Source organism: Impatiens glandulifera, chromosome 5 (assembly GCF_907164915.1).
Source record: "Impatiens glandulifera chromosome 5, dImpGla2.1, whole genome shotgun sequence".
In the NCBI taxonomy this organism is placed as follows: domain Eukaryota; kingdom Viridiplantae; phylum Streptophyta; class Magnoliopsida; order Ericales; family Balsaminaceae; genus Impatiens; species Impatiens glandulifera.
The window spans coordinates 37,346,065-37,365,160 of NC_061866.1; positions in this window are offsets into that span (position 1 = coordinate 37,346,065).

Consider the following 19,096-nt stretch of genomic DNA (forward strand, 5'->3'; position numbering starts at 1 on the left):
TGAAATAAATAATGACTATTGTACCTTAAATCATTTTTGAAGTAGTGATGGTCTAGTAGATAATTCCAATCTGAGTGGTTGAATTCACTAGGAGGGTTTGCTCAAATTAGTTGGTCATTTCCCTGAAGTGGTTTGATGTATTCCTTGTGGTTCTTACATCTCCACTTATCACATATTTGCTTCACATGTCACATCGCTCTAGCTTGGTAGGTGTGAATGAGATGGGCACGGCCTCGAATTGATCTTGAAAAATAAAAACATATTTTAGGATTATGAAAAATTATAAGCTATCACGTTAAAATAATACGACTCACGGTGATGGACTATCATATATGGTCTAACTATGCATGTGACAAATCAGACCAATGTATTAGATGATGTGGCACCACCATGGGATCCCGGATAATGGTGCCAATATGCCTAGACCAATAGGGGATATTATCACAGTTTGGTTTTCCATCCAACTCTCTAAACTCTAATTGTATCTTCTACCCAGTTGGAAGTTTCACATTAGCCGTGTTTTTGTTCTTCCCCATCCTTTCCTCCATGATGAAGACCCTGCAAAATAATAGTGAAATGAAATTTGTTAAAATTTATATAATCATTTGAATATAACGTATAAGTTGTAATTAACTAGTTGTCTCGGTCTCCTATGTGGTGGCCCTACGTACTCCTCAAGAATGGTGGAATTTGGATCCTCCAGTCCCTCAATGTCCGGAAGTGATCCCATGAAGGCGAGAGGATCATCGTACAGTACGTCATCATTACGAGCTTGGAGCTCTCTATTTGTCTCAATAGGTCTCGTCATGTACCCCTCTCCTTAGGTGCCATGATATCTATTAGAAAAATAAAGTTAAAATTTTATAGAGGTGATCATATTCTATTTGACCCAAATTAACCTTAGATGTTCGAATAATGGGGATTTATCTTTGTGAAAAATTTCTATCCAGGTCTAGATGTCATATACATGTGTAAAAAATATGTTGGGCTTGACTTGCCATTACAAATAGATCATGAATCTGAGTTCTCAATATTCTATTCACATTAGCACTTACAAACCCATACTTATCTACCTTTATACCACGGTCCTTGGAATGTACATCAAACCATCTATACTTGAAAATAATTACTCGGTTACCACCAAAATATTTAACTTCTATGGTATATGTTAGTACTTCGTAGTAATATATCGTATTGGCCCCATTGTTGCCAATTACTAACACACCACTATTTTGAGTGGTTAACCCTTCGTCGTGCTTCTCGGTGTCGAACTTGTACCCGTTTATTTTACAAGAGTTATATTTCTTAGCATAAATTGACGGGCCACTCCTAAGAATCTTTAAACTCAATGTTCGATCTGATTTATATATCTATTGCCCCCACTTTCGTCTTGAAATAACTTATGTAAAGTTTATCGCATTCAAGATTAGAAAGATTGAGTCCCCATGTATCAGTTAACTCTTGTGTGAATTCTCTACATATAATGAAAATTAATTGTAATTAGTTAATTACAAAATTCACACTTAGTCATTTATTAGCTTTTGAACTCTTAATTATAATATTGTTCGTCTTTGAGACAACTTTTTAAAATGTATATGACTCGCGATCAGTATGTGTAAAGTGTTCCAATCGATAAATATTTCATTGCCAAGAATATAATTGAAGTTGACTGTATCGATTTCTCTATTGACTCGCGATCTTCTAAATATCGAGCACATAAACTCATACTCTCGTACAAAAGGTAACTCATTGATTGACCCTTCAGGAAAGTTTTTGTTCCAAATGTACTTTTTCAAGGTACTCATATATTGTTCAATTGGATACATCCATCGATACTAGATATTCCCCCTAGCAAAGCCTCAAACGCCAAGTACACAGGCAAATGTACCATTATATCAAATAATGAAGGTGGAAATATCTTTTCCGATTTATAAAGAGTCAAAATAATGTCATCATGTAACTCTTTAATTCATCTCGAATTAAGGATTTTTGGCATAGTAATCGGAAGAACCTAGACAAGTGCACTAGAGAATCGTACACATCATCCGGAAGTATAATATGTGTGGCAAGTGGAATCAAATATTGTAATAGGATGTGACAATCGTGGTTCTTTAATCTAGAAATTTTCTTATCATTTATGTTTACACACCCTCCAATATTGGAACAGAACCCTTTAGACATTTTTACATCTTTAAGAAACAAACATAATCGTTTTTTCTAATCCGAGAAAAGTGCATATGTGGCTGCCAGACATTGAAGAACGTCATTGACCTCAACGAGATGCAATGAATGTTTTATGTTCAATAATTCCAAATCTTTATGAGCTCTAAGTTCATCCTTCGTTTTTTCTTTAAAATATATTATAGTGCCTAACACGCTATCAAAAATATTTTTCTCAATATGCATCACATCCAAATTATGCCTCAATAATAGCGTTTTTTAGTATGGTAGTTCGAAAAATATGTTGAGTTTATTCTAATTATTACCCCGAGATTGATGGTTAATCTTACTCTTTTTGGGACAGTATTTAGTCAAACAGATGCCTTTCAAATCTCTTGCATACATTAATATTTCGATTCCATACAAAATATTAGGTCTCGGTCTTAACTCAATATTACCGTCAAAAAAATCTATTTCCCTGTGTCAACAATGATTATGTGGAAGAAATCGTCGATGACTCATGTAATACTTTTTCTGGCAGTGTACCAATCTGAGTAGAGTTGTATTATTATTACAACATGGACATGGAATTTTCTTATTATACTCCATCCAGATAAATTTGCATATGCATATTGAAATATTCCATAACATTGTTGCCCGCATCTTGAAATATTCTTTACGGCTCGCATTGTAAGTCATTACACTGGTATGTCACAACTCCTTTAACTCGTCAATCAATAGTTGGAGAAACACGTCAATCGAATTCCCAAGACTTTTTGACTCGGGGATTAACATTGAAAGAATGAAGTTACTTTTATCTAGACAATTTGTATGAGGGACGTTGTAAGGGATAATAATAACAGGCCAATGCTATAAGATATCTTCCAATTTGCAAAGGGTTGGAACCCCCCACTTGCGAGAGAAATTCCTACATTCCGAGGCATGAAATGTCTTTAAACTTTTTATCGAAATATCTCCATTTCACTGAATGAGATGGATTCCTTAAGACTTCATCGTCAACATTAATACTATTTTTATGCCAAGTAATCTGATCAGCGGTTTTGGATCACATGTACAAACTTTGCAACCTCGGTGCAAGTGGGAAATATCGTAACACCTTATTTGGAATTAACTTCTCATGCACCTTTTTTTTAAGTGTACCACTTGATTGGTTGATCTTACATCTAGACACACCACGAACTTATACTCTTCTAAATATTTATCTTCTTTACGAAATAGATACAATCATTCTTACAAGCATCAATTTTATCTTACGTTAAACTGATGTCTGTAATAAATTTTTTTAAACTCATAGTATGAACTTAGAAACTCATAATTAGTTGGTAATATTTCTTCTGTAAGCAACTTTAACAACAAGTCAAATGACTTGTTGGTCCATTGACCAATATTTTTTATGTGAAGTAGTGAAGTAAGGTTGAGGCTTTTGAAATTAGGGATCCTTCATACAAGGGAAGTTTTGAATCATCCAACAACCGGTAGAATGTCTTAGCATCGTCAACGGGGCATTCATTATTTGAGGCTTCAGCGGTTGGATACAAATCGTTGATAATATCATTCATAAATTGATCATCTTGATCAATTTCTTCGTTCATTTCATTATTAATGTCATTCTCTCTTACACCCTGATTTTTAATTTTAAGGTCTTCTAATTCATCATCCTCATCATCGGTACCTACATTAATACCGTCTCTTTCATTCGAAGATTTCGTTTCCCCATAAAAGTACCAAAAATTCTAATTTTGATGGATTCCAATACAATTAGATGATCTCTGACCACTATTCTATTCTCATAAGTTCGATTTACACACTTTACACACGGACAAGCAATCAAATCTATGTTAGTAGACCTAATCGCGAAGTCTATGAAAAATTCAACCCCTTGAATATAATTTGGATCATGTCGGCGTAGAGTCATCCAACTTTTATCGGGGATTTCCATTTTAACTATGAATTAACAATAAATAATGAAATTAAGATCTACCTATTTAATTACTATCAACATATAACCAATTAATCAATATACTAACCAATTAATCAATATACTAACCAATTAATGAAATCAATACATATGATACATATCATTTAACACCAAAACACAATGAAAAAAACTAACATATAATTTCAAGTAAGTCATTTCTCTAAAATATGCAACCCTAATAATTCAAGTAAGTCATTTATCTAAAACATGCAACCCTAATAATCAAAAACTTAGGAAAATTTTGGAACTTACCAAATGGAGAATGTCAACAAAGAGTAAATCTCGAATACTTGATTCCGACCGATAAAACTGAAAATAAAGAGCAACAGATTGAAGTAAACAACAAAACAAGAAAAATAATCGGAGCAAAATTAGATTTCATTACCTGTGGAAGGAGCGAGTGGTGGCGGAGCGGAGGGAAGAAAGAAAGAAAGAAAGCGGTCGGGTTTTTTAATGGGTATCAGCGACGGCATTGTCGTGTGTCGCCGCTGAACATCATTTAATGAATATCAGTGACGGAAAACGACAATGTCCTCTTATCAGCGATGGCGATAGCATAATGTCATCGCTGATAATCATTCCAAAAATAAAGCGGAAAGACCTGAATATCAGCGACGGCAAACGACAATGTCATCGCTGATATTATAAATTATCAGCGACGGCGATAGCATGATGCGGTCGCTAATAATCGTTACAAAAACAAAGAGGGAAGACCTGAATATCAGCAACGGAAAACAACAATGTCGTCGTTTATATTATAGCTTATCAGCGACAACATTATGTTATCGTCGTCGCTGATATTATCTTTTTCGGCGACAACATTTTAGAAAAAATGTCGCTGTTAAAAAATATCAGCAACGGTACTTTGTTCGTCGTCGCTGATAAAATATATCAGCGGCGGTTATTTAGTCGCAGTCGCTGACATTGGTAGTTAATAATCCTTTTTCGTTTAAATTATTTGTCTTCTTATTTTTATTTCTTACATTAAAAATTCAACAACTAAAAATAATATTAATGTCTTGAAAGAATGTTTCATTTTTTTTATAAAGAAGAAAAAATTGTAACCTTTTAAACATTAAACTTTCACCATTTCACCGTGAAATTAAGCAAATTATATATATATATATATATATATATATATATATATATATATATATATATATATATATATATATATATATATATATATATATATATAATTTGTAAGAGGAATGAATGCTTCTATTCAAATTTTTGTAAAATTTTTATTAAAGTGAATTAGATAATTATAATATAAGAAAATAAATTTAAGCTTATTTCTCTTTCAAAAATTATCATTTCAAATTATCCTAATTTTGAACTTTATCTTATTTAATTTCCAAATATTATAATAACCTTTTCATAAAACATCTCAAGTTATTTTAGCAAAATAATAATAATAATATATATTGACATGTTTGTTTTTTAATATATATATATATATATATATATATATATATATATTAGTTTATAAAAACTTTTAATCATGAATTTAGAATTATATGTTTTTGGTGTAAAACAAACTTGAGTGATATAATATTGTCTAAATTTTTTATTTTTACAATATATATTAATACAATTCACTAAAGAAGTTTTTTTACTATGTTTATTGATTCATCTGATAAACAAAATATTATTTTGAATCCTATTTATAGGAAAACGAAAGAAGAGATTGGAGGAGGGGAGGCCAGAAATATTTTCGAAATACGTTTTGAACATTCTAGTGAGCTGAAAGAGAGATTAAAGAGAGAACAGTGTGCTTCTTCTCCTTCTTCCACCTCTATTTCTTAATAAAAAGAACCAGAGGAGAAGGAGCAGACGAGAGCTCAACCAGAGTTCAATTCCATCAATTATAGATTAAGAGTTCTAGATGTTCACTTTGAATTCTAGATGTTCGTTAAATGATTTGATCAAGTGTTCTTATTAATTCTACCGATTAATTATGTTTGATTCAAGTTGATTTGAAAGTATTGAAGTCATTTGTGAATAAATTATGCAAATGTGACTCTGTGATCAGTTGTTTGATGAAACTTTTACATGAACTTTTATTAAAGATTGGATTATTTGAATCAAATTGTTTCAAGTTTGTTTTCAAATTTTTCTGAAAAACAGTTTTCCAATTTAATGTGAAGTTGAAGATAGATCTTGTGATTTCTATTAACAAATTCTATATGATTTGATTTGATTTGATTTAACAGTTTATGTGTTTTGTGAAGATTGAAATTGAATGAACTTGATGATTTGAGTTGAAATGATTTTAATTGTTCAAACCAAACTCAGAAATTGATTTGCTGAAAACTTGATGAAGATGTGATCATTGAAAACTTTTCAAATTAATGTTTTATGATTTAATTTGATTGCACAAGATTCATTCAAATTGAAACTGAATTTGGTGAAAACAAAAGTGTAACAACATACTAAAATCTGAAATTTTAATATCTGTAACGGTAATGAATTGATCGTAGTTTTTATACAGTTGAGAACTGGAATTTTGGATTCAAACCACAGTTCTAGGAAACTCTCTTGTGGGTAACTTTTGTGTTTTGCAGTTTTTGATTTGAATTGATCTAAGGCTCAAATCTGTAAAATCCTAAACCGGTTCAGATTTGGAATTTCTAAAAAATGAATTTTGTCTAGATTCTTATTTAAATGTTTTGATCTTATTCTTCAACTTTTAATTCTTCAAAACATATTATAATTCAATAGAAACTAGTTTGAAGATAGCTTTGAGCTTTATCTTGTCAAAACTTTGAAACTGAAAATCCAGATTATTTTGATTTCTCTTCAAACTTGTATTTTTTTTTTTGGAAAACAACTAACGTTATTTCATTAAAAAATTCTAAAAAAAAAAAACAAAAATAGAAATCTTACACACAGAATAAATGAACATTAAAGTGTGTTTGGTTGAAATAAGATAATAGAAATAGGAATGGGATTGATAAATGTAGAGAATAAGAATATATATGATTGATTGAAATGTGTTGTTTGGTTGAAACTAGTTAATTATTATTATTATTACCGTGGACAGTTTGATTAAAAAATAATGAACACAATTTCACAACTACTGCCAAGTACCAGTTCCGGCAAGAAGACAACATGGACCGCAGCTTCCTCCGCCATCTCCTTCGCCTCCAGGAGCCGCGCTGTATCAGGCGGCAACTCCCGTTGGGATTCAATTAGGCAGATCAGATCTGACTCTCCCTCTGGCCAACTCTCATTCTTTGGCCTCCGATTCCTACAACGCCTCGGTTCTGGCGACATTGGCGTCGTTTACCGCGCCGAAGTAAAATCCTTTGCAGCTTCCGATGCACCTCTGTTTGCGGCCAAGGTAATGGACAAGAAGGAAGTAGTGAGTCGTAATAATGAAGGAAGAGCGAAGATGGAAAAGAAATACTCGAAATGCTTGAACATCCGTTTCTTCCTATGCTCTACGCCGCATTAAAATCGCCGAAATGGTCGTGTTTATTGACGAAATTATGCCCCGGTGGAAATTTCCATGTTCTTTGGCAGTGTCAGTCTTGCCGTCGGTTTCACGAATTTGCAGTCAGGTGCGCATGTTAACATACCATCTAGGTTTAGGGTTTGTATTATTCTCGTGCCAAATGTAGAAATACAAGGAGAACTGATCAGATGAAGAAGATGATTGTAATTCTAGAGAGAAAGTTGGAGGAGTTGGAGAAAATGATTGATGAAAAGAAAAAGGCGAGGAGAGAAGAAGGCCAGAAGATGAAATGGAAAGGATTGAAATAATCAAAATTGGATAACCCTCAAATGAGAGAGGATTGACCGAAACCTTGGAATAAGGGAATGATTTTACTATTCATTAATTATATACTATTACCAAACATCACCTATTATTCCTTTTCTCATTACCTAATACAAAAACCCTCAAACAAGCATACCAAGCAACCATGAGTTTTCATCTCGCATTGAAATCGCAAAGATGGAGACTTCATTATAATCGATGATCCAATATTAATCATTTTTGGGTATTCGCCTCCAAGTATGGATGAGGTAAATGCAATAAAAAATAATGCTTCTCCAAACTTTATCAACATCGCATCTCACCCTATAAAACGTCATTGAGTTTCGTTCCGCCCAAACATGGTAAGCAATAGACGCAAAGAAACATTTGAACACATTTGTATATAATTGATTACCCTTTGCTTTTACACTAGAAAATTCCTTCATATCCATCCACTCCTTAGGAAATTGGGGAGAGCCATGAACTTAGCAAATCTACTCCACAAGTCCAAGGAAAAAGGGCAGCACCAAGTAAATAACTCAAAGTTTTCTCATTATCATCCCATAAAAGGCACTTTGAATCTGGGATGTTCATGAAACGTTTAAGCCTATCACGAGTAGGAAGTCTTTCCTGAAAGGACAACCATAGAATGAATTGGTGCCTCGGAATGATCTTGGGAGACCAAACAACATGAGATAATCGAACAGTATCCCAAGCAAAACTTGCAACGAACTTTCCATCATGTTCAACCGTCCAACAATAAGAATCCCTACCATCATTAAATTGTGAGGCTTGAATAGATTAAGGATACATTGAAAACTAGTTTGAGAAATCTTGATTTTATTTAAGATCCAAATGTTCTGAAAAACCTATATCTTAAAAAGATAGGATACTTTGAGAATCTATTATAAACTAGTTTTTGATTACTTAGATTTTGGATTATCAAAATTATTTTGGAAAATTGTATTTCAAAGGATTTTGAGATGAATCAAAAACAAAAATGTCCTACTTTCTTTCATCTTGTCAATCTTTCATGCAGCTTTGTATAAATCCAAATCCTAATTAATTTTATTATTCTTGAGTTAAATATTTGCCAAAATGATAGTTAAGATTCTATATTAAATTTGGACTTTTTCTTATATAATCAAACATCATTTCATCAATTCTTTCATTAATCAAATTCAAAACTTTTAAAATTAAAAGTTTACTTAAAATTGTTGTCTTATAATTGTAAACTTGTAAAATTAAGAATGTATTAGTTATATATCATTATTTTATATATATATATATATATATATATATATATATATATATATATATATATATATATATATATATATATATATATATATAACTAAGAGTTTATACATTAACAATTAAAACATAAATATATATATATATATATATAATTAATTAAAAAATAATAATAAGTAAATGATATTATAAAAAAATATTTATATGTCTTGAATTGTCATTCACTTTCCTCGCTTCAGCTGCGATCTGTAAAAATGTTTTGGTTAAGGACATGTTCGATTAACGTTCGAATAGTTTTGTGAGTAGAATGAGATACAAGAGAAAACTTAATAATAGAGAGGTGGTCTTACATGAAAGATGTTGTTCTTAGTGGGTCGCAAGGTGGTGATTCTTTCTTCTCGTGATATCTTACGTTGGTAAGATATGAATTCTTTTAAGGTTGATCATTGTTACAAATTATTTGCGTAGATTGTCCTATATGACTTTTTATGGGAGAAGTTTTTGGATTCTAAATTTCCTTCAAAATCTCATTTTTAGATGAGTGTTATGCATGGGGGATTTTGACGGTTGCTAGATGTATAACGGTTAGTCGTTGTTGAATGTGTTGAGAAGAGATAGAGATGACACCTCACTTGCTTTTGCATTGTAAATGAGTGATTGCGATCTCGAACCTACTTTGGAACATGACTGACAATGAGTGGGTGATGCCTAATAAATCATCGATTGTTAGGATGTTTGGATATAAATTGTAAATTCGATTGGATTAAGTCGATGGATCCCTATCCTAATTATTTTTTGATGGACTATTTGACTTGAACGGAACCGTAGGACGTTCCATGATTAGGGTCAACCAATGCGTTTACTCAAGAACGCTATTATTATGGCGATAGGGGAGATCTCTTATGGAAAATCGGTGGAGACGATCTGTGAACTAATTGATCTTTTTGAAGATCTCCGAACTCATTAATGTTAGAGTTTATGTTTATTTTTGTTTTGTTCGTTGGTGAGCATTTTTGTTTATGTTTTCATTGTTACTCCTAAATGGTTAATCTCGTTGTGTTTTGGGTGTATTTGGTGATTAGGTAAACACTCGTGTTTTGTATTACTTTTGTTAAGAGTATAATTAACCGACCAAACCGTTAAAACCAAACTGAAACCGCTCAGATCAAACTTAACCGGACAAATCGAATTCATTACGGTGTCCTTTTTACCAAATCGATCACAGATGTTCGATTTGTCAGTTCAGCGCCACTTAAAACACTTAAATCGTTCAAACCGACTAAATGTTTAAAAAATAATATTTAAATTAGACGGGAACAAAAATTAATTTTAAACGGATAATGATAAGTAATATATTATAACTATTTTTTCATTAAACACATTTTAAAGACATAATAATGAGAGAATATCCAATAATGGGCTGTCCAGTTTCCAAGAATCCATATAAATGTGTTGAGCCCGGGATTTCTGATCACTGCCGATTTAGATCTTTTAGGAAAAGGAATAGAGGTTTAGGCAGCCATTCAAATTCTTTAATTTTTGATAGAAAATTACAGATTTAAGGATATATTGAGCAATGGTTCGAGTATATTCAGAGTATCCGAAAAGTTAAGGCTCCTCAAGAACCAACTTCAAAGATTTAATAAGAGGAAATTCAGCAATATTTCCAAAAGAGTGATGATTTCCATAATTGAATTGGAGAATGTCCAAGGTCGGTTACATGGAGGGAATAGTGTGGTTCATCTTAATGAGGAGGAGAAGGCTGCTCTTGACAAATTTAGAAGTTTGAGATCATTAGAAGAAAGTTTTGTGAGGCAGAAATCGAGAAAGAATTTTCTTTCTCTTGACGACAAAACACAGCCTTCTTTTTTCAAAAGTGTTTGACTAGGAACTTGAGGAACAAAGTGTATAAGTTGAGAAAGGATGATGGTGAGTACGCACAAGGGCAAGAGCAAGGGAATGACCTTGTTGTCCAGTTCTATAAGAAGCTCATGGGCACCAAAAATAGCATCTTAGGTAATTGAATACACTATACCAAATCATTGACAAAAGAATATCAGTAGGGGATAGTCAATATTTGATTAAAGTTGTCACGAGGGAGGAGGTTAAGGCAACATTGTTTATCATTAATGAGAATAAGAGCCCAGGCTCGGATGGTTTTAATGTCGAGTTCTTCAATGAAAACGGATTTGTTGTGGGTAACAATGTCACTGAGGGTGTGCTGGAATTCTTCCGGAATAGAAAGATGTTGAAATAGTGAAATGTTACCGTCCTTACATTGATTCTTAAGACTTCGGTACCCAAAAGAGTCCATGATTGTAGGCCAATTTCCTATTGTAATGTCATTTATAAAATCATATCAAATATTCTGTCTAAACGCTTTAAGAATGTCATATCCAAAATAGTAAATCTAGGGCAGTTTTAATTCATCCTCGGTCGAACTATTTCTCACAATATATTACTCATGTCGAACCTTCTCAAGGGTTATGGGAAAAGGAATATATCCCCGTGGGTGGCTTTTAAAATTGATATAAGAAAAGCTTTTGACTCGGTTAGGTGGGATATCGTCTGTGATTTCATGATTGTTGTTGGTTTCCCTTGTATTTATATCGATTGGATCTTGCAATGCACATCTACTTCTAATATTGTTGTGAGTGTAAACGGGATTCATGCATGCTATTTCAAGGGTGAAAGAAGAGTGAGGCAGGGAGTCCCCTCTCTTCGTACATCTTCGTATTTATCATGGAGATCTTTGAGAACATCTTTATGATGTTTCGAAAGAGTCGACCATACAACTATCATCCTTTCTGTGAGGAGGAAGATGTTACCCACCTGTGCTATGCCGACGACCTGTTCATCCTCACGCGTGCGGACATTGACTCTATAAAAACCGTAAGGGATGTGCTAAATTTCTTTTATGATGTTACATGTTTGACTATTAATGAGGAGAAAATTTTGGCATTCTATGACGGAGTTAGTGAGGAGATGAAGGCGGAAATTTACGGAGTCATGGGTATAGCGAAGGGCAGATTTTTGGTGCGATATTTAGGAATCCCTTTGATGTCTAAGCAAATACATATTATACATTGTCGGCCACTGATTGAGAATGTAAAGAACACGATATCGAGATGGGCAATGAATAAACTTTCATACGTTGGCCAGATTGAGCTTATTAGGTGCATGGTTATGGATATCATCGGTTATTGGGCGCAGTAGCTTGTTCTCCCGAAGAAAGTGATGAAAGAATTAGAGACATTGATAAGGGATTTCATATGAACAGTTGCGGGAGAGGAGGTAAAAAAGTCAAGTGGACAGCTTTATGTAAACCAAAAGAGGAGAGTGGCATTGGGTTGAAAAATTGCATCGAATGGAATAAGGTACTCACATACAAACACCTTTGGTCCATTGAGCGTAAACGGGATTCATTATAGGTGATATGGGTACACTCTCGGTTTATGAAACGGAAAGTAAGTGTTTGGACAAGTAAAGTGAATGAAGGTGTGGGCTGGTCTCTAAAGAAGATTCTAAAATTAAAAGATAGAATCACGTCATTATTTGACATACGATTAGGAGATAATGAGGCATGTTGTTTTGGCATGACCCGTGGTTTAAAAACCGGCCACTTATTCTTAAGGAAGAATTCTAAAATATACGTATAAGAAAGGATTGGTTGGCTTCCATGATAAGAGACGTAAGAGATGGATAATGGGGTTCGCTCCTTAGGCGGGTTCCGGAAGGGCAGCGGGTTCATGAGCATATCAACAACATTCATTTTCAAGAGAGGGCCTATATACATTCATGGGAAGCCGAGGAAAGAGGGAAGCTTATTTTCAGCAAGGTTTGGAATGTTATTTGAGAGAGAGGGTAGGTTGTTGGATGGGCTCCACTTGTCTGGTCTTCGAAGGTCATTTTGAGGCATGGTTTTATTCTTTGGTTAGCTTTTCATGGGAGTCTTAATACACGGGACCATATTCGAAGATACATGGATATACCGGATTCTAGCTTCCTATTATGCGAGGAGAACGAGGAGTCCATTGATCACTTACTTGGGGGTTGTCCTTTTACTAAGCTAGTGTGGAGTGAATTTGTCTCGGCTATGGGTTTATTGAGCTTTCTGGAAGCGTGGGAGGATATCAAAGTTGTTGGCCTAAACAAAGCTAAAGGCAATAAATTTACAGCAAGTGTATTCAAGTGTGGATTTGCTTTAATAGTCTATATACCATCTATGGGCTGAAAGAAACGCGCGGGTATTTGAAGAGTCGGTAGAAGTGTAAGCGAAGTTTGGAGCGATATCGTGTTTGATTGTGGAGCGCTTATGAAGACTTGAAGGGGAATTCCCGAGGGTGAGCAAGAATGGAGTCTATGTCAAGAATGGAGAATCTCGTATTAAGAAGTCACTAGTTTCGGAAAAGTAAAAGTGAGATAAAAGATCAAGTGTTTGATTGTTTGTAATTCATTAGACTTGTTTCTTTGTACGGTTTTTGTATGTTTCTTTGATATTCCGAATAATTGTTTATTTTAGATTGTTATAATAAAGCAAATGAACTATATGTCTGTTGTTTTTCTTCCATTTTGGGATTCTTAATAAAATGACAAATAAACTGTTTTCTAAAAAATATAAAATAGAAAAGAATATCATGCATGTAAAGACTTGTTAATATACCATCAAAGATATTAACTATTATTAGTAGTAAACAAATTTAATTTTAAAGTTGCTGATTTGGTTTAGTGTAATGTTTAATAAAAGAATTCTTAATATAATATATTTGTGTTTTTAAAATATTATGTTAGTGATTTATTAATTATGTTATCTGATCTTATTTATATTATTTGTATTTATTCATATACGCGAAATATGTAATTATGTATGGGTTGTTATTGATATATATTTAATCTACTTTAATAAATTTGTCAATGATTCATACCGATTATACCGATCAAATTTATTCTTAACCGTTCAAACTGAATCGATCAAATCGACAAATTGAAAATTTAAAATTTAGTAATCAATGTCAACAGTTTAGATGTACATTTCGGTCAATAAATCAATCAAATCCAACCGCTTACCCCCTTAAATTTTGAGTTAACTTTTGTTATTATACTTAAACAATTATTATTTATATCATACTATGTTAACTTTAAAAAAAAAAATGATAAGAGTTAATAGACATAAAAAAACAAAAACAAAAACAAAAATATGAGTAAAAAGTAGTCAAATAACATTACTCCATAAACCACTAATGGAAAATGTAATAATTTAACTTCCTTTGGTTTTTTTAAAATTTTAATTATAATCAAACATTATTTTATCTAATTTTTTATTAATTAAAATATTATATATTTAAAAATTAAATTAAATAAAAAAAACATTTTCAAAATTACCCCCTCAACATTTAAAATAAATGCATGCATTCTAATCAATGGGTCAACAACAAAAATACTGGAAAAAAAAATAGGGTTAAATAGAATTGATAGTAGGTCGAATGGGACGATGTTGTGTCAAGTGAAAAGCGACAGATGATAAGAGGATGCAGGAGCAGTTTTATTGTAATAATAATATTCAAGTCAACTGACACACACCCTTTTGTAGCCTCACTTTTTTATTTATTACTGCTCTCTTTTTCTTCTCTTCTGCCATCATTCAATATGCTTACCTCATTTCTTTTCTATTATTTAATTATAAAAAAAGTTGAGTTATATTTTCTTGAATTTGTCATTTGATGGTTGCTATTTAATTAGGCATATCAAAATTGTATTGTATTTGCAAATTTATTTTTTGTTTGCTTCTAATTCTCATTGATGGTATTGGTGATTGTATTCAAGTTTGTGAAATTGTTCTTATTATTTTGCATCATTTTAATGAACTAAGTTTCCTATAATTCCACTTCATATTAATTTATTACTGGACTAATGTGTGCTCAAAGGGTCAACTCATCACATTATGGGCCAACTAAAGAACTAATTTACTTCTTTGGGAATAACATTTATTGAATAAACCCATAAGAAGTTTGTGCAATAGTAGAAAAAAAAAATGCAATAATAATTGAACAGGTTGTCTATTTAAATTGAGTTGGGTTAGCTCAGGTCATAAACTAAGGACAAGATATATGCAATTAAATATACCAAATCATTGAAACCCTTAATCTTCTTAAGGTAACTTCTATAATTTTATCACTTAAATATGTCATTAATCATTATACATAAACTAATATATATAACTCTCGATAATAATATATAAAATAATCATATATATTATATTATTGTATGTTTTAATATATAAAGTTGTACAAATTGTCATCTTAATCAATATATTCGTATTAAAAAAATGGTTTCAACACTATTAGTGTTTACATCATTATCATTTTTTTTAAAGTGTTTGAATATTTTTTTAGTAACTAAAAGTAAAATAAAAACATTGTGAGTTAACTGTCCACATTTAATTATTAATTTATATATCATTACACAAAACTAATACTAATGTAAAATAATACTTCAAATTAATTTAAAAAATATATATATTATATCATCTAAAAGTGATAATAAATTTTGTATTATTGATATAGTTAAAATTTTATTATATTTTTAAATTTAACTGTTTTAAATTGTATGGACAGATAAACCCCGCAAATTAACAACCCGGCTCATTTATTTAACGAAAACGGATTGTGTTGTGGTGCGAGAACATATTTATTTTAGAAAAATATGTTTATTTGTTAGGGTGTAAGTTTAAAATTTATAGTTATACTTACATAGTTAGTTAGATTGTAAATTCAAAATTTATATATGACATTTTTTATTTTATTTTAAAATTTATGGACAAGTCAACCGGTAAATTAACTCGACTCATTTACTCTAAAAATGAGTCATGCATTATGATGCGAGGACTCGTAAATTTGATAAAATTACGTTTCAACATTATAGATATGTAACTAATTATTTTAAAATAATCATGAGGTATATATTGTTTTGATTAATGTTAAAGTAAGATGAGTTTAATGAGTTTAATCTCAAATAATTAGATATCCATTTTTTCCTTATTAATTACATATTCATATTATAAATAAAATCTCAAAATATATAATCTTTTTATCATTAAAAATATTTTTCATGATATATTTCTAACCTTAATTACTAATACAAAGAGGTATCCAAAGTAGGAGTAAATGAGTTGAGTCCCTCGTGAGCTGCTTAGCGTTCGGTCAAAGTTCAATTCGATTTCGATCAAAGTTGAATTTGAGTCGAGCTCGAGCCAGATCGTTTGAGATTCGGGCCGAATTCGAGCTTAGGTAAGACTCGATTGAGATTCGAGCTATTTCTAGCCTAATCATATAAAAAAAATTATTATATTTTACTTTTTAATAAAAATTTGAAACATGCTCATAAAACTATATATGAACTTATAGCTTATGGACCTCACAAAAAATTCAATTATCCACATAATCCTATTTTCTATCATATTTTTCAAATTTCAAATCCACTTATGACTTTTTGAATGGTTTGATTATCCTTAGTCATCTCCTATTCAGATCTGTCTACAACAATTATAGATCGAAAATGGGTTCTTGTAGATTTTGATAGTAGATTTTGATAGATGGAACTAGCTAGGAAAAAAAATATACTATAAAATTTTAAATTTGAGAATAAATTTTATATCAACAAAATATATAACCCTACCTGACAATATTATTTTTGTTAATCATTATATAAAAATATAATATTTATTTAATATAACATAAAATATACATAGGGTGTGAAATATTACCGATATTATATGTATATCAAAAATATCGTACTGCAATATATCGAGAATATCGATTTTTTCGTTATACCGAAAAAAAGTAAGGCGTGATACTGATACCAAAATTATTGATACGGTAAAGGTACGAGATTTTCAATATTTTAGTATATCAAGATATACTAAAATAATATTTATAAATTAAAAATATATATATTATATAATACTTATAAGGAAATAAATAGATTTGATATTAATTTAATTACACAAACATAATTTTTGAAAATCAAATCAAAATATAATTATATTGTAATATTATTTAATATATGCAATCTTAATGTATTATATTTTATAAGATATAAAACTATTTTTATTTCACTATAAAGTATTTTATTTTTCAAAATAAATCTAACGAAGTCTAATATGTTTTCAAGTTTATCTCAAATACAATACACAACTTGAAACTTTTTTTTTAAGAAGACTCTCGACTTTCATTTGCATTTCACTTTAAAGTCCACACAACACAACAATCTTTATTTTGATGAACTATGTTTTGATTTATGGTTGTCTATTTTTATTAATATGTAACTAGGAATTTGAAATATTTGTATGGTGAATTGGTGATTTAGGTTTTTTTTAATATAAGAAATTAATATATAAATATATTTAAATTCGAGCCTTTCGAGCATTTTGAGTCGAACTCAAGCCTATAGTTATATGATCGAGCCGAGTTCGAACTTAATATTGAAAGCTCGATCAAGCTCGAGCCGAGCCAATAAAAAACTAGTCGAGTCAAACTCGAGTCAAGGCTAGTTCGAGCTCGATTCAGCTTGTTTACACCCTAATCCTAATTCAAAGTAACACTAATTAGTGATAGTTTGTTTAATTCAACGTCATTGAAATAGCAACCTAAAAAAATGATGTAATTATTTTCAATTTTTCGTCCCCAAAAATCAATAATAACGATTTGACTCTACCCTTAGTTGTCGTTATTGGTTCTAATTTTTCTTTCGTCGCAATTGATAAATATCCATTAATATCAGTTAATGCAAATAGTCCGTGAAGGTATTTTTAAACTAAATAACTTATTTTTAAATTAACATATGGTTAATTAAATAATCCAATATCATTAAAGATATCATATATTTATGATTATTTTAGTAAAAATACATTAAAAGTGTAAACAAATACAAAAAAATATTTCAATAATTTGAATAATATAATTAATCTAAACAGAAAAAATAAACAAAAACATGTTATTTATTTTTAAAAAGTCAAAGAAGTTGCATGTTACACACACTCTCTCTTCTTCATTACTTCTCTTTGGGAAAACAAGACAATTAAATGCAGTAGTTTTTAATTAATGACATTCTAATATGACTTTTTGTGTAGTATTATATAATTAATGACCATATTATAAAGTTCAGATCCAGATAATGATTTGATTTTTTAATATTTTTAATAATATATATATATATATATATATATATATATATATATATATATATACTTAAAAATATATATTACTGCATTTTCTCACTAAAAATTCGAGTATAAACAAGCAACCAAATGTTACTTTGCCCAACTCTCCGGTGGTAACATGAAAAGTTAAAATACCATAACCTTAAAATTTTGTCTATTACTCTAATTAAAAATTCACCTTTTTATCAACCACAATGAACTTGCATAAACTAATTTACACCTAGCTCCGAAAAAATGACAATAATTCATATGCTACATTCGGTATAAACCACAACAAATCTCTAAAGAATTGACTATATCAATGATATCATATAGTCGTACGTCGAAGTCTAGCACACTTCATGTTATTTCAATGTATCACCAACCGACCGACATCTTCACACTAATTCCCACGATAATGAATCATTGCTCAGGATTATTCCACAATAGTGAATCATCCGCATCCATTGTCATTCTAATGACATACATTTTCATACGTTTATTTTGCTTTAAATATACTAACAATACATAATCATGATCTTAGTAACATTTTATTTATTCACGCAAATTTAATAAAATAACACCCATCAATCATTTAAAGAAGAAACCATTAATGCGCACGATGGCATTTGGATATATAATCAATAGTCTAGAATGTTGTAATTAATAAATTGAAAATATATAATAGAGTTGATTGACAGTAACAAAATCCTAAAATATAACA